Source organism: Cyphomyrmex costatus, unplaced genomic scaffold (genome assembly GCF_001594065.2).
Source record: "Cyphomyrmex costatus isolate MS0001 unplaced genomic scaffold, Ccosl1.0 scaffold222, whole genome shotgun sequence".
Taxonomy (NCBI): domain Eukaryota; kingdom Metazoa; phylum Arthropoda; class Insecta; order Hymenoptera; family Formicidae; genus Cyphomyrmex; species Cyphomyrmex costatus.
Window position 1 is genome coordinate 151,035 of NW_017276280.1, and position 14,714 is coordinate 165,748.

A 14,714-nucleotide genomic window follows, 5' to 3' on the forward strand; every position below is an offset into this window, starting at 1 on the left:
TATCCTTTAACTTAAACATAGATAGATAAAAAAAATTTGCTGTTTAATAACCGTTCAGAGTATTTTTGTTATTAGTTTCTAACGGTATGCGTTAATTGGATCATAAAAACAATCTTATATATTCTTTTTCTCTCTATAATTTAAAAACTATGAGTATGTAGGTATATGCATAATTAAGAAATAATTAATTCATTAAATATTCTTTGTCATTAAAATCAGATTTAATGAATTTACAAAGTATATTGCATGTGAAGTTTCTTGCTATTATGCAAATATAATAACTATACATTTATTTAAATAATATCGGAGGTATTTGTATTATTAAAAGTATTAACTAATGGAAGGCTATTTTTTCAATTTGTCAAAAATATTTACTAGAACAGAAAAAAAAATTACCTGATTTAAAAGTTATCTGCTAATATATGTATATAGAATCTCATAAACATATTTTTTATCCTTTAAAATAATCACGTGTTGTATTGTTATACTATCTGTTTTGGTCTAAAAGAATAAATATTCAAACTATTAATTTACAATTTATTTTAAAGCTTTTTTTAAAAAGAAATGTAATATTTTATAACCACAAATTATTGAAATTGCAATAATTTTCGAATTATAAAGTTAAATTTGGTCAAAATGTTATCGTATAAAATTTATATTTAATTATATTTAATTACAAATTATCTACAACAAAACTTTAATATGCGTATTAATTTATCGTTTAATGTAATTGATAATTTTTACTGTTTTTAATTTTTTTATTTATTCAATTTGTATTTTAATTTTTTTCTATTTAAATATTGCATATGGTAGTTAAGCGATATTAACAAGAACATATTAATAGGATATTAATAATGAATATGTTAATAGGAAAAAATATACGCAAATTATTTAATTTCTATTTTAAAGCTGGTTTTACAGAGTGCGTAATTATACAATTTGTATCAAATTTCAAGTCTGAATTTTAATTATAATTTTATATGCCACGTATTTTGATATCGTTTGAGAACTTGATATGTTTTAATTATATTTTATAAATGTACGTATTTCGAAACTTCAAATATTTCAGGTAATTAATATAAAAATGTAATAATAATTACATATTTCTTTAACGATATTTGAATTTCGATATACGTTTTACGTACATTTCTCACAGTACATTCAGATTTATACTATCGCGATTTCGATTTTTTATCAGTTTAACGGTCTGTTCAAATTTATTATATTATACAATCGTATCATTTGGATCAATATGATTAAAGAGCTATAAAAATTAAAAACTAAAAAAATTTTACAGAAAAGATCTTATGTTAACAAACGAAATTATCGAACAGATACATAAGCACACATACACACTTGCCAGGAAAAAGGTTTTTAAATAAAATAGTAATAAAATAGTAATAAAACAATATTAAAACAATATTAATTATGTTTTAGATTAGATCAAATATACTCAAACAGATATCAGTGCCTATATGTATTAATTCTTAACGATAGTTCATTGTCGTTTATTATAATTGTGCAGCTTTTTTTTATCATATATTACAATACATATAATATTCGCTCAATTATAATATAATATAACCATCTGTATTCTGTGTAACTTTTGTTACGGAAAGGTATTATAGTAGAATACAGACCGTTACATTGTTAAACTTAATTCATTTATACCCGTTTTTATCAATATATGGTTCGATTTTAATCTTGGTCTAACTAACTCTTTGCATGTTTTTTCTAGTTCTAAGAATTAAAAAAGAATGAAGAATAAATTGAACTGAGATTAAAGTTAATCTAATGGTAAAAACGGGTATTATTGTCTTTGAATGAAGAACGCGATAATAAAAGTTTATATCGCTGTGTGGTAATACAATAGCTGATACATCATAATTAATCGGAAATATATGGAGTAGAACGATGTTAAATATTTTATAAGTATAAATACATATCTCGTAATGGCGACGAGTTGGCTGGCGCACAACGTACGGCGCGTAATATTTACGCAAGGTCATTGCGGTATCATTCGCACAGTGAGACTCGATCGGGTAGCCAGCGGCACGAGTCGCTCCGTATTATATTAATGATTATTCTATTAAAATGCGATCATTCGTGACGATAATTAAAATTAGAAATTGGCTCACGTATTTAACTATTACGACTAACTTATAAGCATATCGAAAGAATCGTTACTCACCTGGATATATTTTATTCGCGATCGACATAACAGAAAAGATTATAAAAATTATCTTTTTTTTACGGGCGATATTTATTTTTTTGGTAATTTTCTTCCTTTATTCAAATTTGAAAGTATCGCTTTCGTAGTTTTCGTCATTCGGTTCGTCGGGAGTGCAAAGAATCGCACTATTGTGGCGCTTGTGTATGTGTGTGCAGAGAAGAGAAATCCGAGAGGAGGAGGAGGAGGAGATCCGCCAACTTGTGAGAGGTATCGAGTAACGGCTGATCACAAGGTGAATAATTTATTATCTTACTTTTTCTTATTATCGAAATAATCGTTTTAGTCGTATTTATGCGGTTTAATTATTTTTTAAATATTAATTTTTGATATATACTGAGGATGATCCGAAATGATGTCGAAAATATTTTATATATTTATATTATGTAGGTAATAAAGAATAAAATTTTCGCAAAACATGTAGTGATAGGCTTACGTGTTTAACTCTTATTGTTTATAATTAAAGCTTTTGTTCGACATATCGTTAATTTTTGGCACAAATATAATTTGAGCAATGCGCAAACAATGCAAATATAATTTGAATAATAAATCATATTAATGATCGAGTAATTATTGTAACATTGACCAACTTCATTTACAATTCTTATTATAAATTATTGTCGTTAATTACTATAAATTACTGTCGTTAATTTTGACAGCTTTGCAAGATTTTTAACTTTAATAATATCATATCATATGCTTTTAAAATATTTTACGATGACTGCGGAATTGAGGAACCTTGTTCGAAGAATAATTGAATAATGTTAAAATGCAATAAGAGTGACGAATCGCCAAATATGAAACCAATGAATGACACGCAGGTGGATGAAAATCCGCATTAATTGCCTTCATGATCGTGCGTCATAAAAGGAAACGAAACAAGCGGAAAGTGGTCGACAGCAGCTGGTGCGACGCACCAAATCCGGCGGGAAGAAAACTAGCTTAATCCTCTTACGTCCGTCGCTGAGCCACTGTCGGAAAATGGCGTTTTTGCTTGACCTTAAACTTGACAGTAACACGTGAGCATCGTGCATGTTGAAATACGCGAAAAGTCGGCGATATTTCTTCAAACGTAGGATAACGGCGAGCGTAGTTTTTCAAAAATGCAAAGTCGCGCACGAAAGTAGAAAAGCGTCGTACGAAAACTTTTTATCTGATTGAAGTTCAACCGTCAGAAAATAAGAATAATTTTAAAAGTGAATAATCTCCATGAAATTATCACGATTTTTCTGAAATATTTATAAAGATTGAGCGATAAACGGATTGGAAAATAATTTTGTTAAATCATGAAGATAATTATAAATATATAAGGAAAACTCAAACATGTGATAAGTAATATTGCAAATTTGAAATATATCTTCTGGTAATTAGTTTGAGAATGTTGATTATTTTGATAATTTGCCAAAATTATTTTCAGATCTGTATCTAGCTAAATTTTTAGACATTTTTTTAGACGCTTTTTAGCAAAACTGTTCTTTCCGTGTTATATTATAAGGGAATATTATTGCAAAATGTTCTTTATAAATGAACATGCACAATATAATACTATTACATTTACATCAGTTTGCAATTTCTCTTGATTTATGCAGGTACAGATAGGTATTTACGTAGTCATTGTAAAAAATGGTTTACCGTTTCGGAAGTTATAATTAATTACTCCTCACATTTCAAAAGGGCGTAAATATCGATTAGCACGTTGGGATCGTCGAACCGAGCGCGATGAAATATAAGAAGTGTGAATTGATGCGACAGAAGGAAGTTTCTTCCTTCGTGCTTTTTCTTTTCCGTTTTTGTCGTAAAGAATTTACTAGACACTTTTGTGCAAGAGAATTTTAATTCTTGTGCTGAATTGGAAGTTGGAAATTAAGCGAACATTTTGAAGTAAAGCATTGTCGAGTGAGTTGTCGTTGAAGTTGTTTTAGTTTTACGTATACTTTCATCTAGCAAGAGCACAGTATAAACTTAATCTTTGCGAAATAAAGAACAGGAATATTAAAAGTTTCAGGATAACGTCACATAGCGAAGTCTCTTTCTCCTTGTTTCGAGCATAAAGAGATATGACGTTAATTACATGTTCGTCTTTGGTATGATTTAATCTGGTATATTTGCACGAAAATTGAAACTCACACGAAATAATACAAAAAGAATATTCATCAAATATAATTATATATCTTTTAGGTTTTTAATCAATTTAGACTTTTGACAAATTTAGTAACAATCGCTTTTGTGAAAATTAATGAAATTTGTCTGTGATTAATAACTGCATAAAATTTGCTAATGCGAGTACGTGACGCGGACGTTTTTAATCTAATTATTGCAAAAGAAGATCTGAGGAAAAAGTCCGTAAATCTCATGTTGTTACGTAATAACGAGAACATAGGGAATACACGGAGCGGACATTTACGGAAATAACTTTTAAAGCTACGTAGAAGTGCAAACGTGAGTATTTTACAATCTCGTGGATGAGACATAAATCTTGTTGAATACTGGTGAGAGTTGGATCACAGAAAGGTTGATACTTTTTACAAGAGAAATGTGCTGCATCACTCGTAAATAAACTTGAAGTTTTCATTTCGTTATATAGCTACCGGAGCTAAGTTATTAATCAGTTGCTAGTTATTAATCAGATTCACAATTTTAATAATGTGATACACGCTGTTAGAAATTTCGTTAAGAATTAAAGTAATATGTAAAGAAAGTTTGCGGTTATGTACAAGGTAATTGAAAAGTAATGAATGGCTGAGAACCAAGTTGCAGTAGTCTTAAATGTAATAAATGTACACATTAAATTTAATGCAAATGCGCGTAAAGTTTTCTGGAAAGTGCACTAAATTTCATAAAATTTTATGAAAAGCATAATAAATTTCATACGTATACAAATATACATGTACACAAATATACTCTTTTCTCAGTTACAAATACGTATAACATTTAATATAATATAATTAAATTTAATGCATTGTTATGGAATTAAATTTAACTTGTATAACTTAAAAGTATATTAAATTTTATGCTGTTTTATCAGTGCAGTCTCGGTAAATTGTAGAAGTTTTTATGCCAAAAGAGTTGTTGTTTCCTACGAAACAAATAATGTTATAATATACGACATTTTAATGAAATCAAGAATTGTACAGTAAAGATAATTAAAAATAATTATATGAATGAGGATAAAAAAATCTTTGTTCAACTTCGGCGATCGCGTTCTTTAAGTTTATGCCTTGGCCATTTTATATTTTATCTTATATACGAATTTCTAAATTTTCATGAAACCGCGAACTCATTCTACCGCGAGTCGTTTCCTTTCTCGTCGAGACATCCTTAAATCTTATCGCTCAGCAGCAGTCCGGCGGATAGCGGTCTCGAAGTCGGAATTGAAAACGCACCAGCGGCGGCTCGAGAGGGTAAGTACGAGAAAGGTTCGTAAGATCGTAGGTGAGTAGGTGATATTGAGCAAAGCCATCTCAAGGGGAGAGGGATTTTCTGGGAGAAAATCGTGCGATTGAATTAGAATCGAGGATATCCGGAATATTCCTAGGGATGTGAAAAAGGGGACGCAAAAAGGTTGAACATACAGGATAAAATGCGTGCATGTGTGTGTGTGTATATATATTCGTAACAGTGAAGAGAGAAAAGAGAACAAACAGGTCGTGCGAAAAGCCAGTCGTGGGAAAAACAAAAAATACTCGATGAAAATCCTATGTATGCGTTCCGACGCAAAACGATTTATCAAGGAAAAATATTTTAATAACTTTGCAAGAATATCTCTTTAATGGGAAATATTTTAATAATTTTGCAGGTGCATACAAAATATTGAACGGAAAAAGTTGATACAAGAGAGAAATACACGTTTGACTACAAGTGTGATTTGAAAAATGTGTAAATATACATAGTATTTTACGTTTAATTGCTGTAAATAATTTTAGTTTAGCTCAGCTTGAGCTGATAAAATTTAAAGATACACATTAAAGTATATGGCGAATAAATATTTGAAAAAAAGAAAAAGAAAGTTATAATTATTATCTAAACAAATAACAAAAAGATAAATTAATATTAATTAGATATTTGAGATTAGCATGAAAGGAAAAAGAAGTTATTGTAAGTTGTCTGTATAAAAAAGATTTCATTATACAGTTTATGGTAAAAGGTAAATCGTCGATCAAACGAATTTACCAGTCTCTCATTTGACATTGTTGTAATTACGATTGTAATTATATGATTATATCGTTACGTGATTATGCTGTCTGTTGCGATATCTATGCGATAAAGCCACAGTTGTCACGTTAATTATAAACAACAACGCGAATCAATCCTCGTAGAGTTATTACATAATGATATCATCGATGTAATTTCTATGCAACGATACAATGAAATCTTGAAAGCGTATTATGAACATGTAATTACGTCTTTGGAAGGTGAAACGTATTATCTAGAAAATAGCGTAATTAGTGCTATTTTTTTACGCTTCCTTCTCGCGCATGTAGGTAGTTAAACATTTTTTACCAGACTGAACAATTTTACATGCGGCGGCAAAAAGCTGTTCGAATATAGCAGACAAGGAATCTAAGTCCAGCGCATTTATTAGACGAACAATTAAAAAGAGCTAGTATATATCACGCGACATTAATGTGCGGTCGCTGTCTTTGCGCACTTGCTAATTAAATCCCTTGCCTTGCAAATTAGTCCTTTGGCGAAAGGAGACGGAACGTCAGTTGCAGGAAGCGCACAGGATCTCTCTCTCTCTCCTCTGTATAACAGTCGTTGGTGTATCTCGTAGCGCGGTTTCCTTTTCATTAAAATTGAAATTTTCGCACAAAGCGATATGTACGAATACTCTGCATATTTTATCAGTTATGTGCAACATTAATTAACGCGCGTTTATTGATCAACGTTATGAGAAAATAATATTATATTTTTGAGATAAAAAGAACATAAGGTAAGAGTAATTAAAAATTTGCAGAAAAATGGGTTACAAGAATTACTTTAAAAAGCATAATTTAAAAGAATGCTTTAAACTAACTATGTATTATTTTTAATATTATATAATGCAATTTATTTTGATAGTTTATAAAGAATTGCGTGTCTTTTACAATAATAAGATTCTTTTGTTTTTTATCATTACAATAGTTTGCTAAAAATAAATATATTTGATAAATAATGTAATTATTTGCAATATAAGATATAATCGCAAGTGATAATGCAATTATTTATGATATTGGATTACATTCGAAGTTGGGATTGAGAGTATAGATAACCGTTCGTTTGAGAACAAAGTAAGTGCACACCTGTCTATCGTATGTCACGAATGCTGGGAAACTCTAGAATGGAGAAATTCCGAGGTCGTATTTCTGCGTTGGTGATGATTCCCGTTTTCCCGTCTCTCCCGCATGATTTTAATTTGCAGCGGACACTCGCAGGTGTTCCGATAGAGAGTCAACGAGACCGTAAGGGCTTTTATTCACCGAGACCCATTACGCTTCTCGCGAATACTGTGGAGATTATGAATAATTTGAAAGTATTTGCTTTTCCGGTCTTCACCGACTGAATTAATAATGGACAGATAAAAGAGCCGGAAATGAGTGGTCTTCGTCGATTAACGAGAGCGTAGAAATACTCGAATCATTCAAGGATTTCTGCGTTTTGTTTTCAGTTAAAAAAGTCGGAAATCGATCATTACGCCGATGTAACGATGTAAATCTTAATGTACGAAAAGAACGAGTCTGCAACAGTATCAAATTTAATTAGATACAAATCTGAAAATAATTTTGTTATTATAAATCAGCAAAATATAATTATGTTGGATAATTAAACTGATTGCTAAAATGTTTAAATTTCTTATAACATTGCTCATTAGATAATATTTGAGCATCTTACGTAATTATTTCAATAATTCGATAAAATTATTTTTAAATCTGTCACTGAAAAAACAATCTTGCTGAAGAATCTAAAGAATCTAGAGATGCAGATCTGAAAATAATTTTGCCAGACCACCAAAATATAATAATTGTGCAGAAATTTTAAGCTGATGTAATGCTGCCAAATATTTTGATATTCTAGCAATCAATTTTGTCATCCTTTTGAATTATTTTCATGGTTTAGCAAAAGTATTTTTCAGATCTGTATCTAACAAAATTTTTAGATCCTTCAAGCAAAATTGTTCTTTCAGTGTCTTTCTAAATTTGTAGTTCGTGGACTTCAGCAAAATCGTTCTTTCAACGTAGATATGTGATTCAAGTTGTAAAAAGTTCTGGGAAAAAGTAACGAGAAAAACGTGACAGTTTTTTCAGTTAATTGTTAGTTCTTTCGAGATCTACAGAAGATTCATATTTCCTAAAATATTTAGGATTTACATTTAATATTTAGAATTCATGTATATTACCTGAAATATAAAATATTACATTATCGCATTCTGGAAATTATTTCCGGCATTCGTGACGTACGATAGACAGGTGTGCAATTACTCACTTTGTTTTTTTAATTAAGCAAATAGTTACCTATATTCTCAGTTGCAATTTTGAATGTAATGCAATATTGTAAATTATTACGTTATCAACTCCGATTATGCGATAGATTGATAAAAAGAATGATTTCGATTGATTCGTCACAAAATTCAAAATAATCTAGTCTTTAATCGGTCTTTCCAGTCGCAATTTATTGACTGAAGTTGTCGCATTAGAATATTACGAGTTATAATATTCATAAAGTCGTTATAACATTGACGGTAATTCGGACATAAAATCGGTAAATAAACGATATTTTGGCTATTATATCCGTTTCCGAAAATACGCGTATGTATTGGTCAAGCGTAATTAAGAATGTAATTAGAGAGCTCGGTGATGGTATTAATGGAGTTATTGGAAATGTAATTAAGGTATATGCTGCGTTATGTTGTATTTAAAATATAAAGTCTATTTGGAATTATTCAGATTTTATCCCCCCCCCCCTTTATCGTTTATTCAAACTGATGGAGTCTGTTTTTTTACAAATTAATCGAATATTTTAAGTGAGAAGAAGAAAATATGTTAATATTGAGCATAAAATACTTGATGCGAAGATCAATAATTCATGTTTTACTGTGAACTGTATAGAATATTTTAATCCACAGAGACCGCTTATAATAACTGTGCTTCTTCTTTCATTCTATAATCAGAATTTTATTATTATTTATAAATTTAAATGTAAAATATATTTATAAGAATATATGTGATATGTAGTATTTTATATAATATATATATATATATATACACTTATATTAAAAACATATACATTTTGAAATTATAAATTTGTACAAATTTACTTTTATTACTTGCTACTAAATTAATTAAAAAAAATGTTAACTTTTCTTTTTTTAATTTACATTAGATATTCATTATTTAAATATACATTTTCTTGAGAAATATATAAGAATATGAATAATTCTTGCAATAAAAAAGGCATTTCATAATGAACCGATACTATTTCCGCTTTTAAAAGAAATTAAAAATCGTTCTAGAAATAAACTCGTCTTTCTTAGCGAGTAGATCTCTGTAACACCAACCGCGCCGAGAAAGTTCGTTGCGCCGCCCGCAGATGGCGCCGCCGTCCGCGTTTCGAACTCGCGCGAAACATTATTTGAAAATCGCGTACTTGTTAATCGTTCGCCATCATGCGGAGAATGCGACGCGGTCATGGTCTGCTGTATCGAAAATCGTTCGACGAGACGTTCAGGATAGTTCGTCTGCGCAATATCCGGATCAATTATGAGCTGAATCACGAATGGGAGCAATTATGTCGCGAGATTTGGGTACGTGTCGCAGAAATCGTTTCTTAATATACGTTCGTCGCGAAACTTTCGAAGTCAAGCGCGACGATTTTTATGGCGCTCCCGCAAAAATGAGTCTTATGGACTTTCGAAAGACGCGAAACCACACGCGATCGTCACGTAAAAATTATGCTGAAAATGTTTCCGCCCTTAGAAGGCTTCAACTGTCAATTTATAGCGAAAATACTGACACGTATCTTTCACGTGAGTTATTTATTGATTTATTCCGGACGTGACAAAAATCAAGCGTATACAAATTTTGCATTTATCTAATTTCTATTATGTGCATGTTAGAATGAATATCTATCAATCATGCTCTATCTTTAAAATTAACTTATATATATATATATATATATATATATATTTCTTATCGAATATTTAATATTCTTCAAACGTTATTCAAACTGATTCTAAATTCTATTATCATCAAACTTTGACGTGATATCTACTTGACAGTATCGCAAAAATGTCATGATAAAAAAGAATCATTTTATTCGATAATATATTTATTAGTAGACTCTTTATGTGTCCATTTCTACCAACGTAGATTAACTTCAATTTTGGTTTCGCTTACTTTTTATTTTATTCTAAAAACTGGAAAAAGATGAAGAGAAAAAGATAAAATATGAAACCAAGAATAAAATTAATCTTTATTGATGCAAGTGGATAATAGGGATTAAAAATGAATGAGATATTTCACAATTTGACTGATATAATTCACACATTATACGAAATTATCGCGAATCGCGAAATTAATATATTATCTCATCTTTTCTTACCATTCATAGTTTGTTCTTATTACAAGATCGTTTTAAGCAATGTCTTGAAATATTATTACGGTTAATATTCATACACTGTTAAAAATATCTACATTAAATTTCATAACGTAAAGAGTAACGGAAGCAAGTTTCAAGCAGGTACATTAAAATCGTTCAAATCTTGTCAATGAGCATAAAATTACAAGTAACTTAGATTTAACGATTTTAATGTATCTGCTTGAAATTTGCTTCCGTTACATTTACATGAAATTTCATGTCTCTTTTAACAATGTATAGTTAAGACCGTCTTAGATATAATCTTAAAATATGTCATGAATTAATCAGAGAGCTGTTATTAATTATTATAACGTCTTAAGACATTATTTAACTTCGTTATCTACCGATATTCGACTATACTATTGGCCTATGAATATCGGTTATTGATTCTCAGTTTTCATCCGTCAGGGACACAATAAAACAGATAAGGAAACAGAATGTAAGAATTTCAGCTTATCAGAAACCATGGAATACACTGTTTCTGATAAACCGAGAAACTCTTATTTTTTAATTCCTTTTTCTTCATTTTTTTGACTTTGTGCAGCTCAGTGTGATCTTTTAGTGGTTAGAAGCGAGCTGGTGGACGCTCCGCGCCATCCGTCGTGTATTCCGCAAATGCAATGCGATCCGACTGTCGATAGATGGTTCCACGTATATCGATAACGCAGCTCCCTGCGAATTTTCCCTGCTCGATTCCTTGCTCGCACAGCAATTAATCTTTTTATCGTATTCGCCGATACTTTTTCTTCGACGTGATAAAACGCAATTAATTAATATAATTAAAGTCACGAGTAAAAACAATCTGACGAGTATTTTGATTCACTTCGATCAACTCGTTCGTTTATCGATGGATGGCTAGCGATTATTTAACCAAAGTCGTCGCGAAAATTATTCGAAAACAATGCAACCGTTTATTTCAGGATATTTAGCTGTATGAAAGTTGCGAATATTGATAAATAGAAATTACACGATGGAACGAATGCTTTCCATCTCGTGGGATGATAATAAATAGTGTGACCGCCTTATCGACTATAGAATCGCGTGTTATTCGTGAGAGATGTCAGGCTGACACTAAAAAGTAATTCTATAGACTAGAGAGACTCTGATGGACTCGGGCTTATATTCGTATTATGTGTTATATTTTCCAAGAAATATAAATATTGATACTTTCCAATAAATATTAATATCTTTTAAAAAATGTGAAATTCTGTAGAGAGAGAGGGACTGATTTACAATCATTTAGATTTAGTGAATCTGATATTCGAGCTCGTACCCAGAGATTATAATATATTTACATATGCACGGTCTCATATACACGCAAATTTATTACATACATAATATTTATTTTTTATTTTCACTTCATGAGTAAAATTGTATACCAAACATTATATAAACTTCTCATGGAATGCTCTTCGAATATTGCCAGGAGTACACTATTTCTTTAGCCAAGAAATTAACTGGATCATATTTTGTTTGTATTTTATGGGATAAATATTGTAGGACTATTAAAAGAGATAAACTAGAAGATTAATACAAATTTATTAAGGAATTCGAATTAATTTTAATTTTATTTAAATTTATTTGTAGATTTGTGTGGATTTGCATAAGTTACTATTGTTCCACTTTCTCCTTTTAACAATAGATGTCATTATGCTTACCGTTAAATTTCACATATGTATATATATATTTTGATATATCCATGTAAATAGCATTCATTAAGAACAGAATTAGGGAATAATTATGTTTGTCTTTATATGAAATATTATAGTGGAGGCATAATAGAAAGTTCCATTGTTTAATTAACTGAAAATATAATACTTCGCGATGACTCAACGAAAGTAATCTATCGTACTCGGTATATATATTTTTGTATTTATCACATTATTCACATTATGATCATAGCAATTGAAATGACTATTTTGCGAAAAATTGCAACTTCCAAATGTGTTGAAGAATTTTTCACGAGCAAGCTACAAATTGTTTAATGCAATATTTAATTAATTTACGATTCAAATATTTTTAATATACTTAGCATTGTTATCATTTTATATAATAGTAAATTCAAAAATGTGTGCATTTTTGTTTATCTTTAATAATCTGATTAATATTGATTTTTGCGTATTACAGAGAAGTTTCTGATAATTATAAGCACAATTTCAAGCTTTTAAATACGTATTCATTTTTAAAAATTGATTTTTCTGATTTGTATCAGTAATTAATTTTCCACGAATCAATGTTTCTGAAATAATTGCACGCAGCAAGATACGTCACGTAGTTACGTCTTAATTGATTCGTCTACGCGGGCAAGACAAAGGTTCTCCACTCTCGAGAACAATCCGGATTATCGCCTATTTTCGGCTAGACCTACGTTTGTCCTCTCCTCCGGGCGCGCGCCATTGATTTTAGCTCGGGGACTCTCCATAGCGTTGCCGAGGCGTGGTGAAGCTCACGATTGAAACAACCGACCGATTCGCCAAATATACGCGCCGCGTATATTTAGCTGGAAAATTGAATCCGTGCCAGAGGATGGAGCCCTGTAATCCGATCCTCCTCTCCTCACCGGCGAAGGGGGGTGTTTTCGCGTTCCCGCAGGATCTACACGTGCGCGACCTCATCATTCGCCTAAAAATAATTATTCTTATCGATAAACCACGGAAGAAAGGAATCGAATATATACGCTTGGCTTAGCAAAACGTAACGTGGATTACACGACGCTCTTTAGTTCACATCTCGTAACGCGAAATTTCCCACTTGCTTAATTTCCCACGTGTCGTCGAATTATGTAACGACTTTTGATTATATTATATAATTGCGACGTATGTCAATAATAGGCTAATATTGATGGAATACATTAATTTAATGTTGCCCCACTTTTTGCTTTCATCAAGAAGGTTTCAATCCGCCTACATTTCAATTTTTCAATCCTTTTGACGTTGAATATCTTAGCAGTTCAAGGGAATAAAACTTTCGTCAGAGTAAAATCCGTTTGGAATTAAATGGAAAACGGAGTTATATCTGTCCGTAAAAATGAGATTTTTTTAATTTTCAGTATCAGGTTGTCGTTAATTAAAAATTAGGTGGCAAGTACATTCCTTAAGTTACTTTCAAATTTATCTCGAAGAGTCTTATTTAAGCTTATCCGATACAAGCAGTAATATTAAAATTAGGCCACTCAACATCCTTTAATCGAATTAAACTCTTGTTATTTCTGTCGAAAACAGATTCATATCTATTTAGAGTTAAATATCTAGGAAGCGCAGAGATTACTTGGATGTATATGAAAGACTGCACGTAGGAATAATTAATATTATGCCAATTACGTACTTATCGCGAGATACGCGGCCTGTCACAGTTATTTCCGTGAACTCGATATTTATGTAAATGTCCCTCGGTTCATTTTCGAAACTCAAAAGAACGGAGCTTTAATCTTTTATGTAGATTCTTGGCTTGAACACCGTCTTTTCGTAGTTTACACGAGGAGATTCAGCGCGCGCGTTTAAACATTGCCATGTTTACGCGCCTGTTAAGATCCCTCCCTGATCTGACTACCGGATGACGCGTGTATACTTATTGCAAGAGAAATATACAGTCATGGATGTTTGACTGACAGAAAGCAGAAGAGTATGAGAGAATATGAGAAAGATATAATATAAGAGTTATTGCATCTATGTGAACAATTTTTTAATATTTCAATCAAACTTTAAAGTGAAATCGAGAAATATATCCGGAAGAAATATGTCGGAAAGAGATATAAAAATATTCGAGTGTGTGTGTATGTGTGAGCTATAATTTATTAATTGTCAATAATTCTTAGAAACGCGAGATGTGCTCAAATCGTGTGTGAGAGAGAGACAGAAAGAGGGGGGGGGGG

At 30.8% G+C, this 14,714-nt stretch overlaps 1 protein-coding gene across 1 annotated transcript in view; it reads left to right on the plus strand.

The window, feature by feature from the left end:
- The window catches only part of LOC108773798 (RNA-binding Fox protein 1), a 264,406-nt gene that overhangs the window by 78,277 nt on the left and 171,415 nt on the right, over positions 1 to 14,714 (plus strand). The window lies entirely within an intron of this gene.